Source organism: Melopsittacus undulatus, chromosome 4, assembly GCF_012275295.1.
Source record: "Melopsittacus undulatus isolate bMelUnd1 chromosome 4, bMelUnd1.mat.Z, whole genome shotgun sequence".
NCBI classification, from domain to species: Eukaryota; Metazoa; Chordata; class Aves; order Psittaciformes; family Psittaculidae; genus Melopsittacus; species Melopsittacus undulatus.
Window position 1 is genome coordinate 3,463,765 of NC_047530.1, and position 21,520 is coordinate 3,485,284.

At 41.1% G+C, this 21,520-nt stretch overlaps 1 protein-coding gene across 1 annotated transcript in view; it reads left to right on the forward strand.

The window, feature by feature from the left end:
• Positions 1–729: 729 nt before the first annotated feature.
• The window catches only part of SHANK2 (SH3 and multiple ankyrin repeat domains 2), a 343,309-nt gene continuing 322,518 nt past the window's right edge, over positions 730–21,520 (forward strand). Inside the window, exon 1 of the mRNA XM_005154182.3 lies at positions 730–807. The gene's annotated coding sequence lies outside the window, so the exon portion shown is untranslated. The remainder of the gene's footprint in view (positions 808–21,520) is intronic.

The window sequence follows — 21,520 nt, forward strand, 5'->3', positions numbered from 1 at the left end:
CTGTCATAAGCTGATAATGCTGTTCAGATTAGACCTGAAAAGGTTGAAAAGTTTAGAATTAAATGGCAATGTTTTATGATAGACAAGGCTTGTCTACTACAGCCAGTTGCAGTTTATAAGCATGTAGTTCCTGAGAATCAGCCAGATGTGTCAGCTCTGGGATCCTGAGAGGACGGATATAGATGAGGACTCGGAGGGACACCTTTTTGTTTTTTTGACTGTTCTGTCATAATGAAGCAGGGCCAGGAGCCAAGGCAAAATTGTGGCTAGCACTGAATGACTTACAGGGCTTTATTGCTCTCAAATCCATATAATTAAGGGTTGGGTTTGTTTCACCTGACTTCAGTGGTTTAAGTGCCTTTAGTGGTGAATAGAGAAGGGTCCTTTTGCAGGATCCTTGTTCCGTGTGACTCAGCCATCTCTGCAAGAATGAGTTTCTCTTTCCTGCCTGAGCTCACAGGGGTGGCTGCTTAGCAGGTATGGCAGACCTGGCTTCTCCATCCCATAAAAGTCTGTGTTTGTGCTCTGGTAACCCTCTGGCTTGAGGGGAGGATCCAAAATGCTTCCAGGTTGGAAGGCTGGCTGCTCTGCTTACCATCATCTTCTCTCTAAAATGGGTTTGAAACCTGCTTTTGGGAAGTCAACAGCCTGCAGAAATTTAACATTTTCCCGTTTCCCACTTTCAGCCCTGTGACACCCACTTGGATCTGTCCATTCCCCAGTGGAAAGCACAAGCCCAGCAGGTCAGAGGAGCAGTCTGCAGGCTCCCCTTTGTGAGCAGCAGGAGCAACTCCACTCTGACACGAGGTAAGGTCATCCAGTGTGGGAGAGGCACCCCATGTGAGGGAAGAGCAATCTCAAGGTCAGCACTAAATATCCTTACTGGCTTTTCAGACCACAGAAGATGTCTCACACCTGTGGGTGCTGTAATCCTCTGTTTTCTTTCCCTTGGCAGTAAGTCTGAGCTCTCCCCCATTGCTCTCCTCTGTGTAGTTACAATTGTGTGAAGGATGAGAGCTGGGGACAGGCAGCTGTCCCTCTCTTTCCTGCACTCTGACCCTGGTTTCAAGACTTCCCACAACTCCCACTGCTGCTGGTAGTCACAAAATATCATCTTCACAGTTTGCCCTCTGATGTCTGCCAGCTTACCAGCCTGTAGCTGAGGTGTTATCTATGCTTTGCAAATACCACAAGCACCACCTGCAAAAATGAACTGAACCTACCATTTCGATGCGATGAAACAGCATTACAGAAGGAAAACATGCCTTTTTCTCTCTGTTTTTTAAATGCCTCTGCTGTGTGAACCAGAAAAGTGTGTGTCACCTTCTCGTTGGCATAGTGTTTACCTGATAGCAAGGATTATCCCTAAATAAATATTTGAAAATGTCATCATAGAAGAATTTAGCTTTTGACAAATTCTGGTTTTACTCTGTTTTTATTTTTACAGTCAGGTTTGAAAAGCAAGGCTTTTGTATCACTGTGAATGCCACTTAGCTTGTCAGTCAGCTGTAAACTGAACGTGCAGAATAAAGGGATGTGAAATTTTTAGACTTCAGAAACGATGGAAAACATTTAAGGAACAAAAGCGTTTATTTTATGTACATTGAAATTCTCAGCTGGTGTCAGCAGCTCAGCTGAAATCAGTGCCACCTCAGAGCCGACTTCAAAAACGCAAGTGTTAATGCAAAGAGCAGGCCCTCTGAAGCAGCCTTTAAATACCACATGGAAGAAAATATGTCAAAGTCCCTAAAAGATCCATATTCAAAAAAATAGTCCAATGTAGTATTTTGCTTTTTTACGCTTCTCTTTCCTCTGTTTCCCTTCCTGACATATCCCAGTAACACCATATCCGTCAGTTTTTCTCAAAGAGAACAATACCTCCTGCAGAGCTGTGTGGTGGCAGTGCAGTGGCTCGTATCCTGTGGAGCTGGATCATAGTGTGTCACTGTTCCTTTGGTTTTTGGTGGATTATATTTCTAATCCCAACTGTTTATATACAACAGTGTTCTTGTGTCCAATGGCATTTCTGCCTTCCTTTCTATTGAGGACATGAGCTTCATTTTTAATGAGATTCTGAAATACAAACCTTCTGTATGTTTGAAAGGTAGAAAAAAGGAGGAGCCTTTTTAACTGAGAACTTAAATGTTTCCTTGAAATTCTCTCTCCTGTGGTAATCTGCCTACTTGGTCCAACTTTCTCTGTTGTTAATAAAGTCAGACTAAGCCTGAGGGTTACTGTAGAACTCCCCTTAAATGATAATTCAGCCTGACAAAGAAGGTATAATACTCTATGAAATTAAACTCATTGTACTACTTTTTCCTTCCCTTTCTGTAAAGCTCCCTTACCTGCCAAACCGGATGGGACAAAAATACGTTGTCAATTACACTGAATGTAGCAGTTCAGCAACATTCCTGGCTCTTGATAGTATGCTTTTAGCAGAAAGCGTTTGTTCATGTTTACTGGTTTTATTCCGTGTGATGGAATATGATGTAGTATGAAACGACATATGTAGTAGTATATTCACTGTATTCATATTTATTGATATCTAAGATTCTATCATTTTTAAGCTAAACTGAACACAATGTCATACTGAGATCCTCAAATATTGATGTTTCCTTACTGGTTATCTAGAAGTGTACAATGGTCCTGTGGGTATAATCTAATGGTAATTTATACTGTGTTTTCAGCATATTTGTTAACCCAAGCCTTGTTCCACAGGGTTGTTGCAATTGTTCTGTTTTTTCCCTCTTAGCATTTGGCTACAGCTGAATTGTTTATGAAATTACTGCTTGATATTTCAGCTTCTCTCCAGTTCTTTGAACTCTCATTTCGCAAAATACTTCTTAATCTTTCTCTCTCTTTTCTCTCTTTTGCTTGAACTAGATGTTAGCTGTAGCTTTTCAGTTTGGGAATTTGGGTTTGTTTTTTGTAAACAGTTCATTTTGTTTTAATCTCTCAGTAAGTGGCTATGAATTAAATTTTGAAAAGTTTGTAAAGCAGCATCATGTATGCAGACTTTTAAATGTCATCTTTGAAAAGCATCTGTTCAACTGGTGACCAGCAGAATGAACAAGATGACTTGTTTTCTAGACCTTTATTTATATGCCAGTTGGTTAAAAGAGAAGGACTTCAGCTTTCCATGTAAATATTACATCTTTCCTTAATTAATACAGGAAATTCTGCATTGCAGAATCAGATTTAGATGCAAAACAACCAGAAAATAAAACCCAGTATGAAAATGAACAAAAATTATTTGAATTTCTGCTTCAGACTTGTTTTCAACTGAGTCTGTGGAATCACATCAGTGGGAGAGCTTAGATCCCCTTGGGCACTTCTGGCTGATGCACAAGTTCCTGATTTCCTAAACATCTTACACTTCAGTGTGCTCAGTCTCTGTGCTTCACACACTGATTAATTTTATCAGTTTCTCACAAACTGTATACAAATGTTGTGTTGATAGTTGCAAATATATGCAAAAATGTTTGTGCTCCAGTAGCACCTGAGGGTGTTAAAAAGGTGGCATTTTGTCTTGCTATGTACCTTCAAGAACATTGGTTTTGCCTTGAAAGCTGTCTGGCTTAAATTTAATGTAAAAATAGAACATAAAACCCAAACCAACAAGCTGGAACAACTCCCTAGTAATAGAACTGGAGCAAGTAATTGGTATATGCAGTTGTGCTATAATAAAATGTGGGCATAATTTTGTCAGTTCAAACCATGCTCATGCCCTTTCACAACATTACTCAAAAGTAAATTTGTAATAACTGCTTGAAAACTATCAGGCATTTAGCAAAACAAACATGTAACATTGGGTAACCATAAACAGTGTCTGCAACTGGCTCCTGGAAATCCCCTGTTTTGTACATTTTTGCTTCATGGCTATGTTGTATACTTGATACTTCTGCCACGTGGAAGCCTGGGAGGCTGGTGCAGTGGATGCCGCACCTTGTACGCTACCTGTGTGTGTAAGGGTTCCTTGGTGAACACTTATTTTCATTTCAAATTTCTTAGGAAGCTTGTAGAGTCTGTCACTGAACACTTGTAAGATCAAGAGTTACCTGTTGACATATACCTGGGTCTATTTAATCTTGCTTAGGGGCAGAGAATGCATTAAACACCTTCTTGATGGCCCTAATTTGTGTGATATTTGAGCTGCCTGAAGTGGTCAGCTAAAAGCTTGCTGGTGTAAATAGTTTATGAAGCTGAGAAAGTGTAATAGAATTTATTTTTCCTGAAAAAATGTATTCACTGATCTTGAACACTATTTTTTTTTCTGCTGATGATAATCAGTTAATAATTCTCTAAAATTTATTCATTAATTCACCTGTCTGTGAGGAAAACCAAAACCACTTGTTCCTTAGTGAACAGCATTTTGCTAAAAGAACATCTGGCCTCATCCAGGGGGTGTGTCAATTCCTGCTCTAGTTTCTGGATGTGGATAATTGAATTAATGCTCTGGCCTATAATAGGGACATGCCTTGAATTCAGGCTTTCTTAAACAGGACAATATGTGGCAAATTCCTGGCAGGCTCATTGAATTCTAATGCTTTCAGAAGAGTCACTGAACTAGTTAAGGAATATTCTAGATGCACGCAGCAGTTATTCAGTCAGAGGAATGCCAACAGGATGTCAGCATTCCCTGTCTGGAGCTGCTCACAGGTCACTGGGGAGACTTGGTATTGTCACCTCTGGCAGTGCATAAAACTGTGTCCTTTATTTTAAGGTTGAATAGAGATGATCAGTGTTGTAATAGGGGATTAGGTTATATAGGTTTGAGATGATAAGGAAGATAATATAATTGAGGTTTGAGAGAAGTATGGACAAACCCTTCAAAGTCTCATCTGAATTGTCATGTTACATCATTAATGTACAGCTGTGTGGTCCTTCAACAGCAAAAGGCCTCTCAGGGATGCCAATGACATTGTTTAAAGCAGTTTATATAGTGCAGTCAATATCAGTAAAAGTTTTTTTGGCTGTTGTTTATTTTTAAAATCTATATTGGATGAGTATCTGATGCTGAGGGAAAGACTAAGAATAGAGCAAATATATTGCAATGTATCACAATTTGGCCTCTAAGAGTTTGTGTTACAACAGGTTTATTGAGAGCTCTATCAGGTAGCCTACATGCAGAGTAGCTACTCCGTGAACTCAAGCTGTGATTTGTTTTCTCAAGAGTCTCCAGTGTCTGCATGTCAGCTATGCCATGGAAGGATGGACTTTGTGCCAAGAAGCACTTGCTGGTCTAAGATACACAAGTCCTAATTTTAAAGAATGCTGGTGTTAAGTTTTAGAGATCAGCTTTGTGTTTTGCAAGAGCAAGAAGGCCCTGAGAAAAGGACTGAGGGCAGCATTTTTCTGCTATGTAAATACTTAGTGGAACATAATTTTTTAATGCTACGTATCTCTGGGTCTCATGGAGTTGGATGAGATGCAAAGGGAAAATCAAGAGGTGAGTTCAGTTTAGAGAGAAAGCTGAGTGTGAAAGAACTGAGCTTTTCAGAAGTGCGAAGGTGGTGGATTAAGTGTATGTGGAAGCATTGTTTAGTGAGTTGTGCAGCATGAGAGCTACAAAATGGAATTTCCAGTTGAAATTTGTAGATTGGCTTAAAACAGAAGTTACCTTTTTTTCACAGTGGATATTGTACTATATGGATTTTATAGCCTGTGACCACCACAGTGAAGCTTCTAATAATGGGAAGAGTCTTCTTGGAACGGAGCAAAAAGGTTTCTACTAATGCTCTTTGAGTAGGACTGGGTCAAACCCAGACAACTATATCAGAATGCTGTTGAACTGGGGAGTGTATCAACCTCAGCCTTGCTGTTCTCTGTTCAGTGTGGCAAGGAAACCTGGTCAGTGCTGGCAACAAAGCATTGACAGTATGATGGTTGTTGGAAGGCACTTGGGAAGAAGTGAACCCTTCTCTCTGAAGGTTTTCAAAGCATCTGGGAGCTTCAAGACTAAACTTAGTGCATCGTGGGGAAGCTCAGCAACCTTTGAATTGAAAATGTTCCACTTCAGGAATGTCATGGTTTAAGCTATTCAAAATATTGTTTGCAGATTGAATGATAGATAATGAGAATAAATATCCCATTTTCTAATTATGATGCTAATAGGCCATTAACAACTGATTCTGTTCACACTTAGCCATGATACTCAATTCAGGTTGTTTACTATTGTGCTTGCATTTAGTGGTGCTAATGAGGCACATAAGATACTCATGTGATTTGTCCTCTGAAGGCTTACCTGAAAAATGTTCCTATAAACATAGTCCTGTTTTCCCCTCAATACCATTTATTCTCTCTTCTGTTTCCTGCCTAACCCTCAAGTAGTTGGAATTTCCATGCAAGTGTCCTGCGGAATTTGTGTTCAGACAATGTTCTCTGTGCTTCTTTTCAGGGCTGTATTCATTTCTTCCGATGTATCTGTCAGTGGTAATGTTATATGTTCACAATGCCAATAACAATGTGTTTTGTTATTGGCAACGAGTGAGATGTAGGGTAAACAGCACCTGCTCACATCACACAGCTGTTGAGGAAGGTGAAGTTGAGGTGGATAGACAGAGACTTGCAGTGCAAGCTATGGCTCAAGTGCACCATGGCAGGTGGGATTGTTAATATGGTACCAAAATAGGTTTTGTCTAGATAACACTGGATAGGTTAAATTCATGGGTTTCCCGTGATGCTCATGGTATCTCTCCCAGCTGAAGCTATGGCCAATAACCTCACAGAGGCAGTGATATGGTATGTTTTTGTGGTATCAACATGAGAAGGACATGGAGCTGTTAGAGCAAGTCCATTGGAGGCCACAATCAAGATCAGGGTCTAAAGCACCTCCTGTATGAAGACAGCTGAGAAAGTTGGGGCTTTTCAGCCTGGAGAAGAGAAGCTGCATGGAGATCTTAGAGCAGCTTCCAGTGTCTGAAGGGGTCTACAAGGTTGCTGGAGAGGGACCCTTCATCAAGGACTGTAGTGATAGGGCAAGGGGTGATGGGTTCAGTATGAAACAAGGGAAGTTCATGTTAGATATAAGAAGAAGTTCATTACTGTAAGCGTGATGAGGCCCTGGAACAGGTTGTTTAGAGAAGTAGTAAATGCTTCATCTCTGGCAGTGTTCAAGGCCAAGTTGGACAGAGCCTTGGGTGACAGTCTCGTATGAGGTATCTCTGCCCATTGCAGGGGGGTTGGAACTATTTGAAAGTTAGAGAAAAATGACTATGTTTTCTGTAATTGCATTTATACTTTCTGTATTCTAGAAAGGTCCAAGTTTGTAAAAATTGAGACTTTAAATTACATTCGTATTATCAGGACAGATATTGTGCTGAATAAATCCTCTATGGAAATAATAGCTGGCGTTTTGTGCAGCAGATTCTTACTGGAAAATCCAAACAAATTGATGCCTGGTGTAACTGTGATTAGTGCAGTGTGTTATATGAATGAGGTGTTTAGGTCTGTGGCTCAGATGCTTTGTTAGTTTTCATAAATGAAGTTCCACTAATGTGCTCAATACCTCTGTGGTGATTCAGGGCAGGGACAGTGTTTATTGCTTCTCCACAGAACCCAGGTCAACAGGCCTTAAATGCAATACTTTGTTAATAAATGGGCTAGGTCATCATCTGGACATACGCAGGGTGTCTGTCTAGGCACATAACTAGCACAAAGCCAAACAAAGCTTACTGAGGTATCCACTGGGATGGGGATAGCTCAATCCACGTGAAGAAAGCGCAACTGTGCTGTGGGAAGGTGCAGTGGTACATAGTGTCTGTCAGAACTTGGTGCCAGTGCAACCAACAGCCGTACTACAGAGAGTAAACCCACTGATAGACCAATCCAAAGCCCATGTCATGGTATCAGTAGAGGCATGGAAACACTGGTAATGCTCACAGGGAGGATGTGTTTTACGAGAGGAGTCAGCATGCTGCAACTCTCACACAGGTGCTCAACTGGAGGCAGCTGGACTTGGGTGTCCTTTACATAAAATGTCAGAGGCTGCCTTCAGAGGGTTTTCTGTTCCTGTTGTAATTCCTTTGTCATGAAAATTTCAGTGTATTTTCAGCAAAAGTAAATAAGCATTGCATAATGTGGTTGATTGGCATGGGTTTTATTAGTCTAACTGGAGATCTCCACTGAGATTTGTGTGCATCTGTCAATTTTGTTCTCCTTTCTCCAGTCTCTTTATCAGAGAAGATGTGTTTACCTGGGAACAGTGACTTCCCCCGGGATGGTGGGTTGCTAATGAGACTGAAAACTGATACCTGGTTGTTTTGAATTGAGTTTGCGATCTTAATGCATTGTGTATATGTGGCTACCCAAAATGTGGCTACCCAAAATGGCTTTTGAATTTGTAAGTTATGGAAAGCTTCTCTATTCTTCCATTTGTTGTGCTTCCAGTTTCATGGAACCTTGTTTGTTTGCTATCTATTCATAAGGGAAAGAAGGGAGAATCCTATCCTAGAGTAAAACTATTCATTTAAAAGAATCCTATCCTAGAGTAGAACTATTAGTTTAAAAGACAATGTATTGTCTGTACAGATGCCTGCGATCTGCTTCCGCTCTACATATCTGCTGTGTTAAAGCACATGGACACGTGTTGTAATATAAATGAGTGTAATCTTGTTGAATATGCTCCAATGTATATGGAGATAATCCCATTTAGGCAGCTCAAGTACCTCATGGGAATGTTTTGTTACTTGCTGTACATACTTAGTCTGTTAAGTCTCGTTCATTGTAAACTGTTCTGTCATGGTTTAAGCCTAGCTGGTAACTCAGAACCATGCAGCTGCTCACTCACTCCATTTCTCCCCCTGCTCTCAGCAGGATGGGGAGGATAATTGAAAGAATGTAAATCCCACTGGTTGACATAAGGACAGTCCTGTAACTCAAATGTAATGCAAAACTACTACTGCTACCACCAATAATAATGATAAGGGGAGGGAATATAAACTTAAAAAGGGAAGGGAAATAAAAGTAACAGTTAAACACAAGTGATGCCCAGTACAATTGCTCACCACCTGCCAACTGATACCCAGCCTGACCTGAGGGGTGATCTGGGCCTTCTGTGTGACTCCTCCCAGTTTCTGTACTGGGCATGGTATGCTGTGGTATGGAATACCCCTTTGGTTAGTTTGGGTCAGGTGTCCTTCCTCTGCTTCCTCCTGGCTTTTTCTGCCTCTTCTCACTGGCAGAGCATGAGACTGAAAAAGTCTTTGACTGGGGTAAGCATTACTTAGCAACAGCTAAAACATTGGTGTGTTATCAGTGTTGTTCTCAAACTAAAGCCAAATCACAGCACTGCACTAGCTACTAGGAAGGAGAAAAATGACTGTTACAGCTGAACTCAGGACATGTGTTCATAGCATGTAATGAGCCTCATGTTTTAGTTCCTCACCTGGTTCATTTTCACCTCACCACATTTAACAAGTAGGCTTGATTAGGAAGCTACGTCCTTATGAACGGAGCGGAGCAATTGCATTTGGGGAGGCAAACTCCCTCCATGAGCCTGCTTGAAATCTGCTACAAGAAAGGGCACATGCTGCTCATTTAAAGGGCGTCCTTCCCTGTACCACATTAATGGAATGAGAAGAATGTATCTATCCCTGGTGATGTGCTATAAGCTGAACAGCAGCTGCTGTATGGTGCTTAGTTGCTGGCTGGGGTTAAACCACAACAGCAACTGAAGTTGCCTGTGGTTTTCACTCTTTCTTGCTTGTTTTGCTTGTGATTTTCTCCATGAAGAGACTGTACACAGCCAGGTTAATTAGGCCTGATGAATTTCTTGAGATCATATGACAGCAGCTCTTAACCTTTGTAGCTTGCTATATGGTAATGTATTTGCTAAAACTTAAATTAGCACAAATGTTTTACTATTGATTTAATGCATAGTATTTTTAGCAAGAAGAGTTTAATCTTCCATGACAGGCTGATCAAATTATATGAAGTATATTGCTGCATTTTCTCTTGCTTTTCTGTTTCCTTTGCATACTGCTAGCATGACATAAATTAGTTGATTTCTTCTGGTAATGCCAAATGATTTTATTAACTGAATTTTAATCCAGCCCCCCGAAATATTAACAATCCTGTTCTGTTACACCAACCTAAATCTGTTTCCAGTAAACTGAACTAAATGGGAATGGGCTGGCCTGTGTGTTCAAGGCACTCGAACTGTAGACAAAACCTGACAGTTGAGTAATTGACTTCTGAGCAGGTTGGCTGTCTTTGGGCAGGTCAGCCACAGCTCTGGTTTCTCTCCCTGTCATTACTCCATCTTTCATCTGTCTTCACTTATCATAGATTAGCCAGCAAAGTTAATAAAGTCCCATCTTTCACTAAAATTCCTGTCTTTAAGAGAATGATAAAGAAACAGAGACTGCAGCTGCTCTGAGTGCTTTGTGATTTATAACTGGGGTAGAACAGTCTCCCTTCTGTTGTCACAATGGTAACAAGTGTTTCCACAATGCAGTAACCATTGTTTAGAGGTAAATAACATGGAGCTGTCTGGACTGCTGAAAGCATGGCAAATACAGTGCTCTGCTAGCTGGAGTAGAGTAAGGTGGTTTCTTCCTTAGAGGTAATAGAAATCTGGATTTTATTCACTTCTTGATAATACTTTCTTCTTTTTGGTCAGCAGTTGATAACATTCCCAGCCCTTTGAAAGTGATGAAGTCAAAAAGGCAAACAGGCCACTTGTTTCCTAAATAGAATTGGTAGGTTTTCCTTTGACTTAAAGCTCAAAATCCAGTTAAAGATATAGATAGAAAGTGTGTGCAAGTCTTTCTGTCAGCCTAAGTTTCAAAGTTGTCCACCTTCGAATAGAATGAACATTTTGCACTGCAAAGTTTAGGGTTGATGTTGTTGTGTTGGACAGATCTGATGAGTTACATGAGAAACTACATCCAAGGTGAGTACCTTCTGGCTTTTCAAAAGCATTTATTTTTTATTACTTATTCTGGATTTTGCAGTATTTGGAAAATGAAATAATTGAGCCATGAACTGAAGATGACACATTTTTTTCTTTCAGCACTGATTGCTTATAATTTGCAGGAATACTCATTACTTTAATTATATTGCCATTTTATGGTGAGATAAGCAGAGGAAGGAGGTGTTTTTCTTTCCCTAACTGAAGATTCTTTTTAATCCTACTAGGAACAGGCAAGAAAAAAATCAGGATCTGATAACAAAACTAGCATCACAAACTCAGAATTTAAGCTATTTGAAATACTTTTATAAGATGCAACTTTTCTCATAATGTGAGTCCTTCTAAGCATATATTTTGTAGTGGAAATGTTTCATTTCAGAAATATTGAACATAAACACTGAATAAGTTGCACATAAACTATTAGCAAGACATGGAGATGTTTTTTGGGGATCAAAAAAGATTGTTGGTGGTATGTGGATTTCATGCTTGAGCTTGGCTTTCATGTTTAGTCAGAGGATCAGGTATACTGCAGTTTGTTTAGTAGTTAAGGAACTTCATGTAGTGAAGTGCCAAGTGAACAAATTGCTTCATGTGCTGTCTTATTTTAATTCTCCTTAGTTGATGACCCAGAGGTCTTCAGAATCCTCACATACAAACTAAACCATGCTCTGCTTCACATGATTGTCAGTCCAGCTGCTTGTAATACCACAGTTAGATATCTTGCAAACTCTTCTGATCCTGACTGTTCAGTGTTTTCCCTAAAGGGACCTTTTTAATGAAGGTTATACTATCCTAAGTAAGCTGTTGGAGAAGCCAGCAGCCAGAGTGGTGTGCTCTGAATTTGTGGCTGTCCCATTTTATGAGAGTAGGAGGCGGCAAATCTAGAAAGCTGTTGCCCTAAGGGTTCCTGCTTTAGTTCCTGTGCTTGGGAAACCTCTGGTGGAAAGCAGCACAATGACACTTTGGATTAAAAGTTCTGGAAGACTGTTTGTTTGGGCAGCACTACTGTCCAGTAGCATTTGGGCTTTGGGAAGGATTTTTCCCTGCTGCTGTGCTTGTCCTATTTAAAGCCCCCTTTTTTTTTCTACTTAAAGTGGAGAATATTTATATGAGAGCGCTGACTTCTGCCTAAATCAGAGCAGCCAGTTACATTCAACTTATTTTGAGACAGTAAAGCTTGAAACTTCTCAGATTCTGATAGATTTGTATTTCTATCAGATCTTTTACTTATGGGTTCCTATACTGCACATTTATTCAGGCTGGTTAAGCTTCATATAAGGAAGAATTTCTTTACTGTAAGGTGGTGAGGCCCTGGCACAAGTTGCCCAGAAAAGTGGTAAATACTCCATATCTGCCAATGTTCAAGGCCAGGTCGAACAGATCCTTGGGCAACACAGTCTGGGATGAGGTGTCCCTGCCCATGGCAGGGGGCTGGAATTGCATGATCTTAAGGTCCTTTGCAGCCCAAACCATTGTATGATACTATTAAGTCCAGGGGATTGGAAGAAGCTCTCTGGTGCCCGAGTGGAAAGGATGGCTGAGGCATCTCTCCTGTATGTCTGCGTTGCACTTACATGGAACATCCATGCTAACTTGTATTATTTTAGCATATTCTGTTGCCCAAATTCTTGATACTGCCTTTTTCCTGTCTCTGCTTAGTGTCTTCAAAGAGCCAACGTGTGGGACTGTGGATGTTCTCTGTGTACATATTTATATTGCCTGTATTTGGACAAGAAGTAACATTTATTTGTTGCTGCTAGCATGAACTGGCTGCCATACGTAGTGAACAATCTAAAGCTGGAAAGCATCTGGCATTTTTGAAGACCATTCTCTGCTACCACGCACTCCACAAGCATTTCTCTTATGTTTAGGGTGCTGCGGAAAAGGTGATTAGAGTAGTCAAGCATAGCAAAAAACCAAGATAGTCACAAGTATGTGAATATATATTCATTTCAGTAAGTGCTCAAGTAGTTATAGGCTTTGTATTTAGTTCTGAAAAGGTCCATGGGGAGTACTTTCTGTTCTGAATTTTAAATATTTTTTAGCTTGTCTCTTAGTTCTTGGCTAGCTCAAATCAAATCAGGTTTGCTTATTAAGTCTCTCTCAAGTGGTATTTGAATCCATCATGCATGTATGTGCAGGGATGCAAGCATTGGTCCTGGTCCTTACCTCAGTATTTGAGCTTTCAATTTAATAAGTGCGGAATTCAGTGGGTGTATTTGGAGTCTGTTAGTGTTAAAGACATCTGGGAGTCTCTGATTATTACAAAACTAATGGACTGCCTGGAGCCTTACAGTGGGAAGTACCTTCAGCTCTCTATAAATCATGCGAGTGTAGTGTTAAAGCAGCAGTCTCTAGTTTCATGAGCGGAACTGGGCTGATTTAGCAGGCTTCTACTAATCCAGGTGGTGTAAAGTATCTGATAGTCATGTGAATGCTTCTGGTATTCATGTTCTGTGGACATCACATAGAAATTATCTTTGATTTCAGAAGCTGCTAATAATAATGAGATTATCTACAAATAAGAGTCTTCAGCGAAGAGCCCAGAGAAGCTGTGGCTGCCCCATCCCTGGCAGTGCTCAAGGCCAGGTTGTACAGGGTTTGGAGCAAGGTGCTCTAGTGGAAGGTGTCCCTGCCTGTGGTGGAGGGTTGGAACTGGAGCTTTAAGGTCCCTTCCAACCCAGACCATTCTGTGATTCAAGGTTGATGGCATATTTTTGTTTACATGAAACAGGGAAAACACTTAGGATGCTCTGATAGCATGAAGATTCTAAGTGCTGTTTGTGTTCAGAGAAGTTAGGGTTAAATTGACAAAATGTGTAGTTTTAACTTGTGTTAATTAAAACATGCTAATGCTGAAGTTGAATGCTCCCACATGCTTCGTTTTTGAGTGTTTCAGTAGACACATTTGCTGTACCATCCTCATAGATTTACAGAGATGGGTATTTCTACATGGCTGTGCAGACATCTGTGCAGATAAGCTGGCTGGTCAGCTGGGAGCTGGTTCAGAAACACAAAGTGGGACTGCTTTGGCTTTGAAATAGAGCTAAGAAGTTACACTTAAATATTTACTGGAGTTTGCCAATGTGATTATGATTTTTGTTGACTTGTGTTTGTGAGTCAGAGTACTGGCACAATAAATGCCTGTTTGTCTGCGGAGGAGCTTATAACATGCCTTAGCTACTCAGTAGTTGAATTTACTTGAGCTTTGCTCTTATTAGTAACTTACTTTCCTAGGTGTAGAGAGATGCCCTCAAACAAGGTTATCTTTCTGTATAGAAGATTCATTAATGTATATATTACCATGAAAAAGAAAAAAAGGGAATGTGGAGAATTTTGACATTTCATTCCACTTCTTCAAATATATACAGCTATTTGGAACCCTTTTCATTTTGAAACTTGCCAAATGTGTGGGAAAACGTGACCTGTGTCCTTTCAGGACTGTCTGGTCTGCAGAAGGCTCTCCTCCGGCAGTGGAAGCAGCTGTGGTTGGGAAGCAGCATCCCAGCTAATTTGCCAGGGGGAAAAGGAGCAGCAAGAAGAAGCTGAGGAGAGAGGACTATAAATACTGCATGGTTGCAGCTCTGCTGCTCTCTGAACCAAGTTATTGTTGCTACATTGCACACTGCAGAAATGTCACATCTCTTCACTGTACAGCACTGAATTACTTGGAAGTAACTGACAAAGTTCATCTTTGGTTTGGCTTGGAGTTGTGGTTTCATGGATTTTAGATTGATCTGATAAGGAAAATGCCTTATGTGGCTGTGCTGTCAGGCTTTCCTCCTTATCCATCCCCTTCTACTTCTCAATGGCTTTTGAAGTTATTGCTCAGCTTCAGCTAAATTTTTTAAAGGATCAGAAATCCCTGGAGGTTTTGTGTTGCTACAGATGCTTTAAAAATGGGTGATCAGGTGTCAGAGAGACTCGCACTAGAGCTCCTAGGGAGGAAAAGCCATGTGGCTTCTTGTGTTTGGTATGTTGTGTGAGGGATGAGCCTTTGCTCTGGTGCTCAGCCGCACATAAAGCAACATCTGGAGGAGAAACCTGATGCAGCAGAAAGCACGGGGGTTTTCCGAGTAGAATTTCATGGCACAGAGGTTTATTTAGGGATGCATTGGAGGCTCAGTGGTAAAGAGGAGCTACTGCTCTCTTGATCCTGTGCTTGAAGAGAGGAAAAAACATGATCTGGGTGGTGACTTGGTAATCTTTGACTGCATGTGGGTGTTAAGAGAATTCTGGACAGAAATAAGAGGGGATGCTCTTCTTCCAAGGATGGTGGCTTTCTCAGCTGGGTAACCCCACCAGCCTCATGAAGAAGCCAGAATTAGCACCATCTAACTTGTTTTCTATGAATTTTCAATATGCAAATACTCGATATGCAAATGCTTTTCAATATGCAAATACTCAAAATACAAATACATTTAAAGAGCTTTTCCTAGCTCTTGGCAAGCCACCATTTTTCTGTTGTTTTCAAGTGTGTGGTGACATGAAGGAGTGTAATTTGGAGCAGTAGTCTGTAGAAATGGAAAAAGGAGAGAAAGGTTAAAAAGATGTGAACCTCAAAGGCCAGTACACCAAAACCGTCCATTTTTAATGGCATTTAATAATTGACTGCCTATCAAAGATAAATACTTACGCCAATCAAAAAAGCAGGGTAATGATGCAGAAACAAGTGGGCAAATTTGGATTTTAAGTATTGTATTTGACAGAGTCTTGTCTTGATGTGAATAACTATGTTTTATTGGCTGAAATGTTTTGCAGTTATGATTTAGGAGCTTTTTGAGAGTCAATCTGGTCTTTAGTCTATGGCATGACCAAAACACTCCATCAGGGCCCACGCTATCACTCTCTGATAAGGGAGGGGTATAGCATCATAGAATGAATTAGGTTGGAAAAGACCTTTCAGATCATGAAGTCCATATTTGAATTGGATACCCAAGTGAGTGTGGTTTGTGGAAGATGGGAAATAGTTCTAAGAGCAGGAAAATAAACTGAAGTTGCTTAATTTTAAAATGATTTACTCTGTGCATCTAAACTGTTTGTGGGAAACAGCCGTCATCAGCGTATGGCTCAACTACCTTTCAAATAAGTCTGAAGCATAAGGAGCAACAGTCACTTGTAATGAACGTTGCTAATGTATAAACACTGAAATACAATGTGGAATACAGATGTGATTGCATAAAGCCTTCACTTGCCTTTTCAGTCTTTTTTTCCCCATTTTAATGTTGTTCTTGGCCATTTACATTCATAGTCACAGTCACTGCAGATGTGAAGAGCAGACATTCATGACTGAGCACGCCGTGCTGCTCCTAGTGAGAGCTAGCAGTGACAGTGATGTAAATACTCCTCTGTGCTTTATGTGCTTTGAGCAGTTAGTAAAATGTAACTTTCATCCCAGCTCTGGAGTTTGTATTGAAAAAATTATTATAGGTCTTTGTTGCACATACTGGCCTCTTGTTTTGAATCTTTAGGTTAGAATCATAGAATGGTTTGGCTTGGAAAGGACCTAAAGATCATCCAGTTCCCAACCCCCTGTTATGGGCAAGGATGCCTAACCCTAGACCATGTCACCCAAGGTTGTGTCCAGTCTGGCTTTGAACACACTGCCAGGGATGGAACATTTACCACTTCTCTGGGCACCCTGTTCCAGCGCCTCACCACCATCACAATAAGGAGCCTCTTCCTTATATCCAACTTGAACTTCCTCAGTTCAAGTTTAAACCCATCACCCCTGATGAAGAGTCCCTCTCCAGCATCCTTGTACGTCTCCTCATGATATTGGATAGGGTTAGGCTTTGGTGGGGTTTTTTTACATACCTATATATATTTAACAAACTTGATTACAATATACAAAATATTGTACACAGTTTTGGTTCATTTTATAACAAAACATAATTTTATATACTCTTTCTACTTGTTATGATCTAATGAGTCTTCCCCAGGCTAGTAGATGGGGAAAGGAGCTCTGCACCCTGAGTACCTGTGTGGATCTGGGCATCCACTGTGCCTGGTCCTTCTGCCAAGGCTGTGGTGGTACGCCTCTGGTGCCTGGTGTAGCTGTAAGGGGAGCTCTGCGTGGCAAGAAAAGGCAAACTCTAATGGTAAGAAATGCAGCTGTCAGGCCTATTGCTAGCTGCAGGTTTGCAGTGGGAGAGAGTAGCCCCTGGTGACTTACTCTGTTGGGTGGAAAGTTAGGAGACAACTTGAAATGTCATACAAAAAGCTAGGGAGGAGCTGGTCGCTCCCCATAACCTAAGGAAGAGACACAGGAGAAGTGTCAACATAATGAAGTAAAAATAAAAGCATATAAGAAAATTAAACTTACGCTTCCAGTACCACTAAAAAAAGAGCAGAAATGGTCAGACTCCATGTGTGGCTGAAAAACCATTCAAAGATAGAATCATAGGATAGTTAGGGTTGGAAAGGACCTTAAGATCATCCAGTTCCAAACCCCTGCCGTGGGAAGGGACACCTGACAATAAACCATGTCACCCAAGGGTTTGTCCAACCTGGCCTCGAACACTGCCAGGGATGAACCATTCACAACCTCCCTTTCCAGTGCCTCACCACCCTCATGCTAAAGAATTTCTTCCTTATATCCAATCTAAACCTCCCCTGTTTAAGTTTGAACCCATTACCCCTTGTCCTATCCTTACAGTCCCTAATGAAGAGTCCCTTCCCAGCATTCCTATAGGCCCCCTTCAGATACTGACAGGCTGCTCTGAGGTCTCCACGCAGCCTCCTCTTCTCCAGGCTGAACAGCCCCAACTTTCTCAGCCTGTCTTCATACAGGAGGTGCTCCAGTCCCTGATCATACTCGTGGCCTCCCCTGATTTTGTTCCAACAGTTCTGTGTCGTTTTTATGTTGAGGACACCAGAACTGCACACAGTACTCCACGTGAGGTCTCACAAGAGCAGAGTAGAGGGGCAGTATCACCTCCTTCACCCTGCTGGTCATGCTCCTTTTGATGCAGCCCAGGATATGAGGAGTTTAGATTCATTAAGGCCTGGGTAGAACTTTCGAGGTGAGGTAGATAGTGATGGTAAGTGTTAAAAAAGCAAACAAACCCAGTCAAAAATCCAAACTAAAACTGTGAGGCAGATGAAATAAAATCTGTGAGAGAACCTTAAGCAGATATAAAACCTAATGGCAAATCTGTTTTTAATGCTTCTTTTCTTTAAAAGTGTGAATAACCCAAAAATACATTTCTAGTTCTGTGTTGATGCTGCAAAGGAGGGCTTTTTCCTCACTCTCTTTGCCTCCTTTGTGAGAGCAGCAAAGCGGAGAGTGGGTTCAGTAAATCTCATTAATGGGTATGTCCTGGAGGATTTGGTTCACATGATGGGCTTAATTATTTCCTTCCCTGCACAGCTGCATTACATGGTACACAGAGCTGCCTGGGCCTTGTTCTTGGCTCCTAATGAGGTGCAGGGATAGGTACCTCTGACAGCATCGACATAAGTGTTAGGAAATGTGCTTTGCATAGAAATTATTCACATGAGCAACACACGTGGAAGTATTTGAGCAGCAAAACAGAAGTTAAGTGAAGGGTGCATCTCAGAGGGTCATCCCAGCCTCTAGTTAGCAGAAAACCAGGTGTCCTTGCAAGTATGGAATTCCTGGGGATCACTGCTTTGCATTCCTGCAGAAGCTGGGTTCCATGTGGGTGGCCATTACAAAGGTTTCTGACTGTGAAATCTTGTATCAGCAGCTGCTTGATACCTGTGGAGTATTTAGTAACCTCTCCTGAATACTTCCTTAATGACAGAAACTGAGAGTAATAGACCTGGAGTTCAAGATGAATTTTTTTAATAGGATTTTTATAGGAATCTATAGGATGCATATTTTCTTCAGAATATTTTATATCATGATTCAGTCAAGAATTATTTTAGTTTTTGAAGTGCTTTTACAGTCAGTCTGCATACCTTGATTATCCTGTGAGCATTGCCATGGCTGGATCTCCCAAGTATGCTGTCGTGGAATTATAAACGGTAATGAATTCACTTAATCAGGTCTTCCAGGAGCACAATCAACATGAAATCTACTCAATTAGAAATAAATCCGTTTAAAGTATTTCTGGTTCTCCAACAGCCTCATTTTAGGACTTATATTATCTGTGACTGAATTAGAGACATTAATAGGTAGAAATTGAACTTTGTAAAGAAATCATTGGAAATGATGGAGACAAATCCAGAACTTTTGACGAATTTGAAATGTACCTGAATCTGTTGTAAACTATAGGTTGGACTGTTCAGTCAGTGGCAATCTTAAATGTCCCCTTGGACAGAAAGGAATATATTCCAATACCTAAAGGGGGTGTATGGGAAATCTGGAGAGAGGCAAAGAACAAGGGGGAATGGTTTTAAACTGACAGAGGGGAGATTGAGATGAGATTTTAGGCAGAAGCTCTTCCCTGTGAGGGTGCTGAGGCACTGGCACAGGGTGCCCAGAGAAGCTGTGGCTGCCCCATCCCTGGCAGTGTTCAAGGCCAGGTTGGACACAGGGGCTTGAAGCAAGCTGCTCTAAGTGGAAGGTGTCCCTGCCCATGGCAGGATGCTGGAGCTGAATGAGCTTTAAGGTCCTTTCCAACACAACCCATTCTATACTTCTGTATCATTGATGGTAGGTTTAACAGCCAGCATGCATTTGTATGGTTGAAAAAACTTTATATGTATGAGTATCTTTTGTAGTGTGTAAATAAGTGTTACCATATTGATTGCAAAATGTATGTTTGCCTTTAGGTTGACTTTTGGGAGGCTTTAAAACAGAAGTTCAGGATGCTTATAGAACAGAGTAGTAGTTGTAGGTTAATATTTTGGTTTTATCTTAGCCCTTGCAGCTCTGTTTAAAGACAAATACAGATGCAAGTGCTGCGTTTTGCTGTTAGTGTCATTAAGACCAAGCTGTCCATAACATCCTGTGAGGTTGCCAGTGTTGATTCTAAACTTAGTCCTGGCTTTGCCCTACTTTGTAGGGTCAGGTTTTTGTAAATGGTTTGGTCTTGGCTTTGTTACATGTGTCAGTATGAGGGCAAGATTGCCCAAACTCTATCTCTGACCTGGAGGACAAATACGAAGTCCCAGGTCTGTGCAACAGAACCCCTACAGCAGTGCAGGCAGGGATGGGCTGGCAGGGGAGCAGCTCTGAGGAGAGGGGCTGGGGTCTGCAGGAGGGCAGTGAGCTGGGCATGGGCCAGCTTCAACAGCAGCTAACAGCAACCTGGGCTGTCCTGGCAGGCTGCACAACCACCAGATAAAGAAAACTGAGTATACAACTTGGCTTGTCACTCAGCAGACTACATCTTGAGTTCTGTGTTCGGTTTTGGATATCCCCAGTACAGGAAAGACATTGATTGCTGCCTCTGTGCAGCAGCACATGGCAAAAAGATGAGAGATGACAGGTAAGTTAGAACAGGAGAAGTTCAGACTGGGTATGAGGAACAATTTCTTTCCCCACCAGGTCAGCAGAGGTTGCTCTGGATCTTGCCATTGGAGGTTTTCTCATCGCTGCACCTGCTCTAAGCAGGAGGTTGAACTTAGGCTTCTGGAGACCCTACTGACCCAAATGACTTGATGATTCTCTGACTCTAAAGCACAACAAAAAAATCCACAGCACTGCATTCACAGAAGCTGGTATTTGTCTTGATTCTGCTTTGGAAGAGGGTTACTTCAGCAAAACAGTACTGTTGGTACTCTGAACTATGTCTCTAAATTAAAAGCACTCATCCTTGGGTGATTTAGCATGCTATTTGTTTTTAATATTAAATTCCAAATCACACCTGGCATTTAAGTAATGAAAGCTCCAAGAGTTTGTTATGAGTCTTTCTCTATTTTTACACATTGGTATTCTTTATTTTCTTTGTTTCCCTACTAATATTCATAAACTTGTGTCTCATTTTGTTTTCTTCTTGTTAAGAAGTGATCTTTTATTCTCGAGCTGTTTCCTGAAGGCAATAATTAAATGTTGGTAGTCAGTGAGAGAAAACTGGTTCTTTTTTTTATCAGTTTTATTGTATCTTGATTACCTGAATTTTGGCAAGCTAGAATTCGAGAAAAAGGAGTTTCTTACCTTCACAATGAGTTGGCTCAAAATTTCAAAGGTCAAGAGATTAATTTATTTCTAAGTTCTTCTCCAGTGTTCCTGTGCTGCCTGGGTCATCTTGGCAATTCACTTAACCTTTCTGAGCCTGCAGTCTGCCATCATCACCATCATTCACACACATGGTCCTAAAGAATGGCCTTAATTGCAGCATAAGACTTGCTTGCACAGGCTGGAGTGTAAGTTAAAGCCTTTCAAATTTTCCTCTAAAAAATGCCAGGTAAGTTTTTCTGCAGTGAGAATAAGGGAATCCTGGAGACCATCTGTCACTGGGAATTAGGGATATTTGCTGCAGACATGCACAGATGAATGCAGAGACAGTGAGGACACAGCACGTGACTTTGTTTACACTGGAGTTTGTCTAAACCAAGGTCTGCTCACCTGCTCTAGCTCTGCAGCATGTACATCCTTTCTGGGCCACCATTTGTTAGGTGCTTTGATTAAGAAGTATAAGAAGGCCAGGTCCTTCTGCCTTTCTTCCCTAATCTCTACACGAGTTGGTTTAATGG